This window comes from Lepeophtheirus salmonis, chromosome 5, assembly GCF_016086655.4.
Source record: "Lepeophtheirus salmonis chromosome 5, UVic_Lsal_1.4, whole genome shotgun sequence".
Classification (NCBI taxonomy): domain Eukaryota; kingdom Metazoa; phylum Arthropoda; class Copepoda; order Siphonostomatoida; family Caligidae; genus Lepeophtheirus; species Lepeophtheirus salmonis.
Genome location: NC_052135.2, coordinates 2,503,724 through 2,518,238, shown reverse-complemented (window position 1 = coordinate 2,518,238; position 14,515 = coordinate 2,503,724). Strand labels below are relative to the sequence as shown.

Sequence of the window (14,515 nt, the reverse complement as noted above, 5' to 3'; positions counted from 1 at the left end):
GGTAATTAAAATATCTGAAATTTTTTGTTCTAAAATATTTAATTTCCCCAATTTAAAAAAAAAAAATCCCAATAAACAAATAATAATAATATTTATATATATAATCCTGTGTACATCCCTGAAAGCAAAGTTGTATTTTTTTAACTATTATTAAAAATATTTACGAATCTGAAATTGGATTGGAAATTTTTACAAGAATGGCATCTAATGGGAAGATTTTTTTTTTTTTTTTTGAAATCCACCCAATATATCTATTTATCATTCTTTAATTGTAAAGATCAATTTTGGGCTACTTTAAATGTCCAACTTGCGACACACTCAAAGGATAATTAAGATTAATTTATTGATAGGAATTGACTATAATCCATCGTTGAAGAATACAAACGTAATCCACAATACATTTTGAGAATAATCATAGTTTGTTTTTGTGTTGATGTGATATATATACAAACGTGTGGTCTTTATGAAGTTTTCATTCAACTAATTAGTTAATAATAATTTATTCCGGGAATATGTTTAATTTTTACAATTTATATCGACATGACGTTTCATTTTCATGATTCCTTTTTATTTATTGTGTATTGGGGTTGGTTTTCGGTTTGAAAATCCTATACCGGTCTGATACGCCTTATGATTTTAAGAGAACCAAAGTAATTCGGTCAGGCCCACTCTCAATGGTAAAATTAAGCTCAAGGGGGTATGCTAAGGGGGAGGGTTACATCAATTAAATGAATTTTTGCAATTTGTGTACCAAAAATTTAACTTTTCAAAGTTTTGTCCAAAAAGTTTAATATTTGAAAGATGATGAAAAACTACACTCATCTTTAGACCCTTATAACTTATTCATAATACATAGAGTTGAGGAATATTATAATTTATAATATAGGAAAATATTCAATGTATAATTTAAAAAAGATATATATTTAAAAGATATGCATTTCCAAGGATTTTTGTTCCATTGTGTAGTGATCCCAATTGTGTTATGGGTGCGTACAAGCAAATAGTCAACATTATCATTATATTTATTCCGATTTTAACGCCAATTTCATGACCCCATGCATCGTAAAAGGAAGATCGAGGCAATCGAAGGAAGATACTTTTAATTTGATCATCCATCTCAAGGGACGACAGGGAGGATAATTCGTCCGAGGAAAACTACCAGACCTCATACGGAAGTACAGTGGACTCCTTCCTTGGGAATGAGATACCAGGATCGGAAAAAAAAGCGATCTATTCAAGTTGAGAAGATAATCTTAAAATTTCAAAATGGAGATGCATTTTAAAAAAGATTTTTTAAAAATATATATTGAATATTTTTGTATAATATCACCTATGATATTCTTTATCACTATGTATTATGAATACGTTATAAGGCTCTGAAGAAGAGTGGTGAGGCTCATCATTTATCAACCTAAAAATGATCAAATATATCGAGTTCAGAACAAGATACAGAAGCACTTTTTCATAAGGTGTATGAATCCTACTTTTAATTTGGGGATTGTTTTAAGTGTAAAATTTGACTCTGAACGAAAATTGCTCCGAATGACTTTAATCCCAAATATTTCAGAATTCAGATGACTGAGAGAAAAACTGAGATCAGTTTTGAATTCAATTATTGCATTATCTTCTTCCCAAGGACTGTAAATCCTTCTTTTTTTTAAATTATTCATCACATTTCGTGGTTTCAACTTGTACATAATCCCATGTTGTACAAATGTAACAATAAATAACCCACTCACCAGCTTTAAATACATATAAATGTTACTTGTTTGTTTTGTAGAGATATAATCAGTTATTATTTTTACTTTTCTCCATGAGTGTGTGTGTGTTTTGTTCTCTAGTCTTCACATAAAAAATAGCTCTGTGTTTGTACATACATATATATTATACAAGTGTATGCATAAATGTTTTGATTTATTGATACCAAGAATTTATTACTCTGCCTTGGTTAGTTGCTTGGTTGAACCACCGCATGAATATATATTTACAAGTATATACACTATATAGTCTATATAGTTCATATTTATTCAGTTAGAAAATGGGAAGAGTGGCTAGAGAATCAAGAGAAATAAATAAATAAACATTTCACTTTTTTTTTCTCTCTCTCAAATAATAAAAATAACGTAACTACTACAAAAATAACAAAATAACATTTTGTTAGTCATTAACCTTAATTGGTTTAAGAAGAGTTTTTATATAGATATTACGCTATTGTTATCCTTAAACACTTTATATCATTAATTAGGGCCTTTTTGAGGTACATGGGTCATCATGTACCCTATGAATAGACCCTCTAAAACGTGTTCCTTAAAAAAAGGATTTAAAAAATTTGGAGGTGACGGGGTTTGAACCCGCGGCTTTCCGCATGCGAAGCGGACACTCTACCACTGAGTTACACCCCCATATATTTAAATATGAGAAGAAATATAAAATATAAATTTAAAAATACTATTTACATAATTTACAACTAATTTTTATTTTTGAAACTTTAGTATTATAAGTACAAACTACATTTGTGGTGTGTCAACATAAAGACCATCATGAACAAAATCAAAGCAGGAGGAAATCCCAATTTATTATTTGACTTCACATATTATGTAGATATAAACTAATATTTTATAGATTTTGTATTTAAATTGGTCGGATGAGTGTCGTAAACCTATGTTTTTAACTATAGTTACAAACCTTGGTTCGATTTAAGAGACTTATATTGGCTCTGATATATTCCTATAAAATAAAATTGATAAATTTCTTATTCTTTTATAGTGACTATTAATTTTGACTATTTTAAGAAGAATTTGCAACACACTCACAATGTTTAATAAGAAGAATTTGTTGATATAAATTAATTTTAATTCGTAGTAGAAGAAATCAAATGCAATCCACACTGAATTTTGCGGAAAAAATATTCTAGCGTGCTTTTGTGTTGACGAAGCACAACTCTACTTGCAAAATGTTATATATTTTTTTGTGGGAAGGGGCTTGGTTTTTGGATTTTTTTGGGAAAAAAAAAATCCAAAAACTAAAATTTTAATGAAAAAAATATGAAAAATTAAATTTAAAAAAAAAAATTAAAATTTTCCATCTTTTTGAAAAAATACTTGAAAATCCAGAGCTATTCTCAAAAAAATAATTTGTATGGAAATTTTTTCAAAAATCCACAGCTGCTCAAAATAAATTTCAAAAAATTTACAATCCAGAACTCTTTACATTTTTCTATTAAAAAGCAAAAATCCTTCTTTTTTTGGGGTGGGGGGTGGGGGGGGTACCCTGCTTTTATCCATATAAGTAGATAATATATTATTATTTAATAAACAGATATTTGCAACTCCAATCACTACTGAATACTGTTGAAATTGCTCTAACCTATGTTTTACAATACAAGGAAAACGTATTTAGTATATATTGTATGTATCTTTGACTATTAATATATGCTTGTAATAAGAGAGAGAAAGAGAGAAACCGCATGGAGTACACGCGTTCTATTAAAAGTCATTTAATACTTACTACGTGAAGCAATATTTTATTTTTTTTCTTAACCAAGGACCACGTGCCAGATTTAAAAAAAAATATAACTACATAAATAATAATAGTATCATAATATATCATAATGGCAATACTGATCATATATATTATAATGGCGTGTGTGGTTCTTTGAGACGAAGAAACTATATATTATATAGTTAGAGCGTTTTCATGTGACGTCATCATTATCAATTGCCACGTATTTGGATATCAAAATGAGGCCAACAAATACAAGGGCATCTTACAGTTGATCAAAAATACATCCCTTGTTGGCCTGCCTCAGGTTCGGCGGTTCTATGGCCCCTGGCCTCGGTTCCAGTCTTTTTATACATGCTCAGTTTAATAACATGCACTTAAAACAAGGGGCTTGCTAGAAAATCCCTGCCCATGAAATGATATTAGATATATACACATATATGGTACACATTTTTTGTATAAATGGGGCCTCAGTTAAAAAGATTAGTTATAATAGAAATATCAAATATGATTGGCCCTAAGATCATGCTGTCATTCATAATGATGCAATTTTGTACGTTAGTGAAAATGTATGCTATAGACCGTTATCACTGATCTCATAAATTGCATTATAATTGAAGAAGATGTGGGCTCAAAATTGATATTTTTAACATGTTTTGTATAAAGGGGGACTCAGTTAAAAATATATTAGTGTAAGGGGGCCTTGGCATGGAAAACCCTGCCTTATCATATTATAGGGCTCCGACAAGCTTAATAGCGAATATGGATCCATAAATTACCCCACCCCTTCCCTCTTTTATGTACACCGTCTGTTCCCTAAAACCACTTTTTTATATCCTTAACAAGCCCTTACCTGATTTGGAACTCAGATACAACTGTATCATCCTGACGACGTAAAGAAATCATTGGAATACTTTGCAATTATATTAAAAGGCTATCAATATACCAAAAAATACAACAAACAGAAATAAGTACACGAATCGAGATCTAAAGACAAGAAATTTCGATCTCCGTTCATCTTTGTCAATTCCAATTCTAGCATTTCAAGAAGCAGAACCGCTAGAACGATATTGGCACAATCTTGCTTCTTGATATTTTAAGTTTCCTTAAACCTTCATGTTTCCAGCTCCACGGTATACTCAGAATTCTTCATCCTCCACTATTAAAATAAAACTATCATTAAAATTATAAAGTGTTATTTTTTTTTTTTGTGAGGGATCACATACTTATTTTTTCCACTGTTTTTTAGTACATGCAGTATTGATTAAATCGATTTGTACAACTTTAAACACGTATTTAAAACAGCATGTAAAGAAAATAATGCTCATTAATTATAATTAATGATCTATACATAAAAAAATCTAAAAAGATATTTAATTAACTGTAATTAAATTAACCATTTATTCGGCATAATTACCATCTATGATTTAATAAAACTAATATTACTGTTTATATTCAGCATTAAGTAATATTCAATGCAGGTGTCTTTTTTAAGTTTTGAAAGGCATTTGATGAAGTTTCATCAAGACGTTTTGGGGAAATGTGTCCATTAGATGATTGGTCCTAAGATCATGCCGTCATTCATAATGTTGCAAATTTTGTACGTCAGTGAAAATGTATCTTATAGACCGTTTTCACTAACCTCATCAATTGTAATATAACTGAAGGAAGGGACTCAAAATTGATATTTTTACTGTGCAAAAAAACTTAACACCTGCAATGAATACTGATTTATGTCTATGATAAATAGTGATGTTTGAATGTATTCAAAGTAATATGCCTTGAAAATCTCTTCAAAATTGTACTTTTTTTATCGATTAGAGACAAGAAAAGTAAGGGGAAATAACTTATTCTGTCCATTGTAATAGCTAATTTTTATCAACAACATGGAAATCTGATTATGTAACAATGTGATTATTGATGGGAATCAATCGAATAATCGGAGAATCGGGTACTTTTTCTGGAAATGGAATCGGCATCGAAAAATAATGTTAAATTTCCGATTCCAATTCTTATGTATTATTATTTATTACTGGTATTTATTTAACTATTTATTACTTTTCTAAGTTATGAAAAAAAATTATAAAATATATTTGTCAAGATGCAAAAATTACAACATGAATTTATAACTTGAGTTGTATAATTTTATAAAATATCGTAATAAAATAATTTATAATAAAAAATGCTCAAAAACTAAATTTAACACAAACCCAAGGTGAACAAACATTTTCTAAACCCTTGGGGTGGGTGAAGATATTGTTATTTTTGGGGAATAAGTTTTGTAAATGTAATGCATGTTGTTGCATAGGGTATAGGAAAGCTTGCATTTGGAAAAATTGCCTTGCAACAGCTTCAATAATAATTCCGAATATTAAAGCAGTTTTTATTTCTTTGAAATTTTTTTTGTGGGGCTTAATTTACATTATTTGCAGGGAAAGCCTCAATTAAGGTGAAAATGAGAAAAATTAATGCTGAACGAAGGTTTGAGATGGACAAATGAGTGGTGGAAAATTAATCAATAAAGTTTCCCACACATGCCCTTAGTAAAAAGGTATCTGTGCACAATAGACTGACTGCTGACACGAGATAATGTTCCTACATTATCCGGTGTCTACATTATAATTTAATGGTATTAAGGCATAAGTATGACTTAAAATATTTTTTTTTTTTTAGTTTCAGTTAGCTAAACATAAATTTAGGGTCAGAAATGTAATAAAACAAGGGGGTTCGCATGATTATATATATATATTTTTTTTTTTTGAGGGGGAGAAGGAATTTGGAGTTTAGAAGTTTTTAGAAAAAAAAATTTTAAAAATCGACATCTTTAAAAAAAAAATTATAATATTAAACTTTTTTGAATTTTTTTTTTTTTTTGAAATCCTACTTTATTCACAAAAAATTTCAAAAAATCATAGATATTCACAAAAAATAAAATTTTTTGGACAAAAATTTCAAATATTAAACTTTTTTGAACTTTTTGTTTTTAAATTCCCAATTTTTTTTTCAAAAAATACAAGCTATTCAAAGAAAATTAATTTTTTTGAAAAAAATTTCAAAATCCATAGCTATTGACAGAAAATTAAATTTTTTGTAATAAAAATTTAAATATTAAATTTTCTAATAAGAAACGAAAATTCATAAATTTTTGGGACCTCCAACTCCTTCAACCTACCGCTTTTGGAGACCAGAGGCAATAAAGTGATAGATTTTTGATCGACAGCAAGTCTTTTTAACGCTCTTAGTATTAATGATAAAAAGGATTTTCATTATAATATATGACGTCACATGAAAACTCTCCATAGCAGGATTGGAGGAAGTATTGATTATATATTTATTAATATAAATATTGCTCTTGTTATCAACATGATGATAATCATAATCAACCAAGTCGTAAAGGGGTGTGTTGTGAATGAGGAAGTAAGTAAGTGAAGTAAAGGAGGGAGTTTTGTAACGGACAGGTGAATTCCTCTTCGTATTAATCATTAGAGTAGGAACTAGGAGAATGTATGTTGTAGCATCGACCATCGCATCCATAGCATCGTCCCTATCACCCCTCTCAAACTCTTGAAGAGAACATGTAGTAATAATCATATGAAACGTAAATCCATAATTGTCTACTCTTTTTTTTTTGCCGGAAAACCAGTGTATGGTTGTAGTAATAAATAAAAAAAACATGTACGTTCGAAAGGAAAGGAAATGCAGAGGGAGAAACCCCCTGTGAGAAATGTCTAAAAGCATCCTCATATCATATACACATGTATACTAAGGCATATGACACATCAAAAAAGGAATGAAATGAACCCTAATTAAAATTTTTATGCCCATTTCATTTGATATTCTCCAGACTAAGTATACTACCTCCCACGAACCAACTCCGCCTCTGATATAATCATCATCATCCAAGGGCGTCCATAGGATTATACTTTAAGGGGAGCTTTATCTTTGAAAGAAAATCAAAAATCCACCGCTGTTTACCAAAAAAAAATTATCAATTAAATTTCAAATATTTTTTTTTTTTTGTTTCATTTCAAAAATTCATAATTATTCAGAGAAAATTAAAAAGTTTTTGGAAAAAAACTTTGAAAAATTAAATTATATTAGTAAAAAATTTTATTTATTAATTTTTATGGAAAACAATTTCAAAAAGCCATAGCTAAAATGTTGAATTTTTTGCTCTTTGACCGAATGACCTTATTTTTGGATCATAAATCTTTAAAAAAACATGTACTCCTAGTTTTGCATTAAATTTTTTCATCTTGACCAAAAACATTTCTATTAAAAATCAAATATTCTTCAATTCCCGTGGAGGCTTAAGCCCCTACAACCTATCCTCTACGGACGCCCCTTAGCAACACTTATAGAAATATAATTTCTATCGTACGCCTACTAGTGTTGAAAATCGTTCTAAACTATTTTTTTTTCCAATTTGGCTTTCATGACTTATTTAACTGATTTGAACCAATATTTTGGTCCAGGACAAGATCTCAAAATCTCAGAAATTTAATCATTTGCAGATAGTGAACCGATCTCTTATGTCTCAGTCTACGCACCAATTTTCTCCACTATTCAGATTTATTACTGGTTTCATGACGTCATGAACAATTCATCTATAGAATCAATCTAGAGTAAATATTACATTAGAGCGATTTTGCTGTAACGCAGATCTAGGCCGAATTTATCTTTGGGACCTATTAAATTAAAGAAAAAAATCCCATTGACTTTGAGTTATTTTCTGTAAGCCGATTTCAGACCTCTATATCAGACCGTAAACCAAAATGTAATCGGTTTCAAACCCTGGACAATTTTTTTGGTCTCAATATATTGGCCAATCTTTTCCAGTCTCAATCTATGACCTGATTTTTTCTCCTTCCTTTACATGGCGTTACCTCGCTAACAAAAAAATCCCTATGTATTTTGTAGTCAGCTGTCGATTCCCTCCACTTCCTTGATACGTCATGGCTATTCCATAATTTATTCTTTTTTTTTAAATACACAAAGTAATAAGTTATTCTATACGGTTGCTCCGTTTCCGAAGAAACAGGAATACGATTTCTTGTTGATCTCTCGTCGTTTATACTATATATGTATACATTGGCCATTTTATTATTCCTATGAAGAAATTATGGCTATGATACACAAATACAAATGTATAACTAATCTTTTAATAAATATTACTAAGCAATATTATATAAAATTCATACAGTTTCGAATAAAATACTATGTAGATTTTGTTAATATATAATTCATTTTAAAAATGGTGAAGAAAGTTTTAATTGAGGCTGATAGTCATCTATATGAGATAAAGATGACTGTTGGTATGATTGCCTATTTGGCTAACTATCATATGACTTTTGGCCTTTTTTCTCTTTCTTTTTGAAGAACGAGCTAATCTATAAGTTGACCAAATATAATTTATACAACTAAATGTCATTGTAGGTCCATCTTCACAATTTTGAAACACAACTGAAGAACGTTTATAGAATTGTCTTGACCCAATTCTAAACGAAACCAATCTAGAGCAAATTTTTCTTTGAGGTCAATCCAGAGCAAAATTAGACTGGATTAGTTTAGTCCTTCAGGGTCAAGGGTCTCATCATAGCGGTCTCTGATTTTCAGACCAGAACCCAACACTACTAGATACACCTTCAAAAAAGAAAACCTTGGAATGAAAATACAGAAAATAAAACAAAAACACTTGTGCCACACATTTTAAGAACAATATATATGTACATATATTCAATAAGAATTTGTCAAATTCCTTTTTCTTTACAAATAAAATGTGTTTTTTTCCCACTTAAACAGAAAATAAATAATAATATAAATAAAAGATAGGGAGTCGTCATCGCCATTTTTATTTTCTTCTTCTCGTATTGTTCTTTCTTTCTTTCTGTGATACAAGAGGAGAAAGAATAAAAAGAAATTGCATTGAGCCCTACAGAACATATAGTAGACCAAATATATAATAAGCCACCTATAGCCGTATGTAGAGGGGAAAAGCATGTTGTACGGACATACAGACACACGTAAAAACCGTTAATTTTTATTTTATGACTTACACACCTCTTCTACATATATATATATATAGGTATATTAAGTGTATCAAGTTGTATATATAGATAAAACTCCGTTTTCCTGATTTCTTTTTCACTTACTTATTTTTCTGTTATTCTTGAACAATAATTACATATTATCTACTGATCCCTCCGTAGAACCTCCCTTCTTAATTTGGATTTCTTGAACGGATCATCCTTCTTAACCGAATAATGATACAAATTGTTTCTCGTCAAAATATCTTAATATAAGGTATGTCAACATAAAAACCAGCTAGAATCATTTTTCTCCAAATTGAGTGTGGATAACATTTGTATCCTTGTACGAATATTCATCAATTTCTATAGACAAACTATTCTTATGAACCCTCTGGGTGTGCCGTCAATTGAACTTGAAGTAGCTAAAATGAATAGTCACAAAAATATAATGATACAATGACATATTTTATTTATTTGAAAGGGGTCATATCGGACCAATATATGTCCCACTAATTTGAATGCAACACCTATGTATAATTGATTCAAATATGTCGATGAAATAGAGGGCTGTATGTACAAGGGTCCTGTGAAAAGTCCGTTCAAAGTCTGAGAGATGGCACTAAAGGCGCGTATCGAGGTTATGTTTAGTTTGTAGCATCTCTTGGAAGACCAACTTACCGTCGGATCAGTCTATTTCTTTTTGATTTGCATTCATTTAAATTGAGGAAGTGGAATGATTTGAAAAGAATGGACGAGAAAAAATTTCGTGTGTTGATTAAACATTACTTCATTTAAGGTAAAACGTCTCAGGAGGCTAAAAAGAAGGTTGATAAACATTATGGGGATTCTGCTCTTTTGATTAGAACAGTTTATAAGTGGGTTTCAAAATTATCAGAGCGGTCATATGGGTACAAGTGACGGTGAACGTTCTAGACGCACTGTTGAGTTTATTACTACATAAATCAGTGATAAAACCTATAATATAATTATGGATGACACAATAATGAAGGCGCGTGAGATTGCTAGTTCTGTGGGTATCTCGAGTTGGAAACCTATTTCCATTAATTTTGCGGCCACAACTGCTGAGATGTGAGCTGGTGCATTGTCGTGATGGAAAATGGCTTTTTTGACGGCCAATCGCGGTCGTTTTTCTTGCAGCTCGGTTCTCAAACGGTCCAATAACGATACCTAATATGCACCTGTAATAGTTTGACCCTTTTCAAGATAGTTGATTAGGGGTATTCCTTGTAATTTGGGTTTCTTGAACAAATCGTCATTCCTAACCAAATAATGATCATGCCACAATTTGTTTCTTGTCAAAAACTCTATATATGTACAATACATTCTCCATCATCAAATGTAGTCTCTCTTCCAGGTGATTACTTTATACAAAATAGCAACCATTAACTTTTTTTGTACAAAAACAACAGTTTCCTTCTCTTTAAACGGATTTTACAAATTACATACATAATATTATATCTATATTGTAGAAGCCATTTACCAAGCATAGTCACAAAAATAAAAATAATAAATAGCAAATCACCTGTTCATTCATCATCAAGATCATGTCTTGACCGAATCACTGAGCGGAAATAGGAAGGTAGTTGTTACTTTTCATAAATAAATACATCGTAATATTATAATAGCATCCATTTCTTCTATGTTAGTGTTGAGGCTTGGTCCAAGACCGATTTTTTTCCGCTTCGATCTTAATGGATTTTTTATGGATTGATTTCTAGCAATATTTCGATCCAGATAGTGGTCATTTAATCGTGTTCAAATCATTGATCAAATTTTTTCGGTCTCAATCTATAAATCTCCCTGATTTATGAGTTTTATAAAGATGATTAGCTAGAATAGGTTTACCCAGCGTTGCCCAGTACATTAAGAAATTAAAATTAATTAAAAGCTCTTCTGTTTACAATAAAACAAAAAATAAAGGCCATAAAATTTGAAGAATTATTCTCATGTTGGTTTTATAAGTATGAGGATACTAACATATAGGCCTTATATAGGCAGTTTTCTTTCAAGAGATGAGGAAGTTATTCTGGGTCAGAGGCAGGTTAAATTCTTCCACCACCGCTTCCCTGAGCATCAAAGAACCTTTCAAATATCCACAATACTTTTTTTTGACAAAAAAAAAAAAAAAAATTGAAATTTTTTTAATTTAATTTTCTGTGAGAGTCTATTAATTTTTGAATTAAAAAAAAAATTATATTCAAAATGTTTTTAAAGAAAATTTAATATTTAAAATTTTTTTCAAAAAATAATAATTTTTTGTGAATAGTAGTAGATTTTTGAAGTCTACTGAAATTACTATTCATTTATGAGTATTTTAAATCTGGGCATTTGTACTTTAATATGTCCCACAGAATACCTATTTGTTGGTAATTTGTATTAAAATAGTCAGGAATTATAGCATTAATATACTGATCATGCATATTCAATTATTGTATTAACCTCATTTCAAATACTGTTAAGCCTGAACTTTTTGAAGTTACAACTTGTACATAATAGGCAAATCATACAATTCAAACTTTAAAAAAAAATTCAAAATGAAAAATTGCCCATTTTTATTAATATATCATATTTCATATCCACCTAGCATAGTATATGCTTTCCTCCACAACGGCTAAACTTTTTTGTTGTTGGAGTGCCTCTGCCCAAGAAAATAAGGGATAATAGCTACTAAAACCCTCTTATTGTTCATATCATATGTCATTAACAACCATAATATGTGCTACTCGCGTTAATGAAATACAAATATTCAGTCCATGAATGTTTACTTAATATAGGTATCTATGTTATTTTATAAATGAATTAGGTATGTTTAAAAAAAATCAAATTCAATATTTTCCTTTTAAAAAAGTAAAAAGATGAACGAGATTTTGATAACAAAATAATGTCTCTAACTTCAATATTAAAGGAGTTATGAACAATTTATCATCGGAATTTCATCTCTTTTTGTCCTACCGTTACTGTTACAACCTACAACAATATTTGTAATCCAATAAGATATTTAATAAAATAACACAATTTTTTTAAACATCAAGAGAATTTAATATAATTTTCAGAAATTACTCAGTATAGTATGATGCAAAAGTTATTAATTTTAAAAACCTGCAATTGAAACGAAAAAATTATAATACTAAGACAATATACTTTCATATCGCGCAATAATAAAAGTAGAAGGGGCTGTTGTCGAATTAATGTTTAGGTACTTCGCATTTACAAATAATTGCAAAACTTTTTAAACCACTAGATAAATAAATGTTTAACCATCCATTATAGATTTTATTAAATCCATACATTTTAACTGTAATTTTAAAATCCATTTTAAGATGAACTATTTTCCAGCAAATGATGCGATAAAACAAAGCATCGTATTGAAAAAAAAATTATATTGCGTGAAAGATTAAAATTTTATCTATATTAAATATAAATGACGTGAAATTGATTTTTCTCATTTCATTAATGAAAATGCAGTAGTTTTAAGGATATGACGAAGACATTGTTGGACTTTTGCGCACGCAGCTTGCAAGTTTGTTTCGCACCGTAAATCGACATTTTGTAACATATAAAATAAATGAACTTTCATCTTTGAAAAATTATTTAAAAACAACTCTAATGTACTTAATATGCGGAGAAAATAGTGGCTCTCAATTTACATATTTTATAATTAAATCAAATCAATAAGAGAGATAGAAAAACGTGATAGTTCACCACTATAACATACATACGTTGAGTTACGTGAGAGAAGAAAGGGAAACAAAAACGAATCTAATGAGTCTGAAATAATGAAAGGCATTGTTTGAATCAATCGCCATGAGTAGTCAACCCATGATGGAATGTCAACTCGGTCTTTAATTTTTTCATTCATCGAATTAAAATTCCATTCCGAGAGCCAGAGATAGAGAAACTCTTTCATTTTGTAATATAAGTACATTAGGAAGCACAGCATGTAAGGTTGTAAATCCTAAGCATTTTTAACGTGTGAATTTTTTGTTGTTGGTAAGCTGAGCAGTATTTTTACGTTATTTTATAAATCCCTAATCCTCGATATGGGATACATTTTTAAAAATAAGTATAAGTTGGTATCCTGAAAAATATTAGTGCTCCTAGACTCTGAGGACTCAAAAATTAGAATCATCTTCATCTAGTCTCAGTTCTAACAGTCTGACAATTTCGTACTTGGGCCCATTTGAAAGAACTGACAAAAATCTATAATTGGATGTTTTGTCTTGTTTTTGTGAGATCAAAAATGACCGAGGAACAAGCAAAACAGTAGAGTGTGCGCAATCTCCTCTGCGCACTAAGCAAGAAGATCTTCACAGTGGACGCTGTTCCAAAAAAAAAAAGATTGCTTCTTGGATCCATCAAGATCACAGATCGAAGGAACCTTCAGAACCAAACATCCAACATCAGGTCATGGTACCCGCCGTCGTGGTCTGACGGCAGCAAGTTCCATCCCTACTCTTGCTAGACCAACGAGAAAGAATCTCAGGTACCATGTCTTGCCATGGTTGAAAAGCACGTTCCCCAGGGACAAATATGTGTTTACCCAAGACAGTGCCCCGGCACACACACGTCCAAGAAGGTGCAACATTTCTGCAGGGAGAACATGGCTCCCTTCTGACCTGCAGACTTCTAGCCTTCGTCCACAACCGATGTGAACCCCCTGGACTTCACTCTTTGGTGCGTCTTGGGGGGCAAGACGAACAATACTTCTCAGCCGAATGTGGATGCCATGAAGGCGGGATCATGGAGGAGTGAAACAACTTATCCTCGGACTTCGTCAAGGCCATCTGTGCTTCTGTTCGTCAACGTATTGAAGCCATCATTCAGAAAGGAGGCTGTACAAATTGAATAAAATGTGTATACATTTTTTGTATTATCAACTTTTTCTTCAAAAGTTTGCCATAAAAATGGGAGAAAATAAGAATTTGTAGAGGTGAAAACGGCTTTTAAAATTATGGAGTGGTGTC

The 14,515-nt window shown here is 30.5% G+C and overlaps 1 non-coding gene across 1 annotated transcript; it reads right to left on the bottom strand.

The window, feature by feature from the left end:
• Positions 1 to 2,330: 2,330 nt before the first annotated feature.
• Positions 2,331 to 2,402, bottom strand: TRNAA-CGC (transfer RNA alanine (anticodon CGC)). Its single transcript has one exon. It is a non-coding gene; the product is annotated as a tRNA-Ala (tRNA).
• Between the last annotated feature and the right edge of the window lie 12,113 nt (positions 2,403 to 14,515).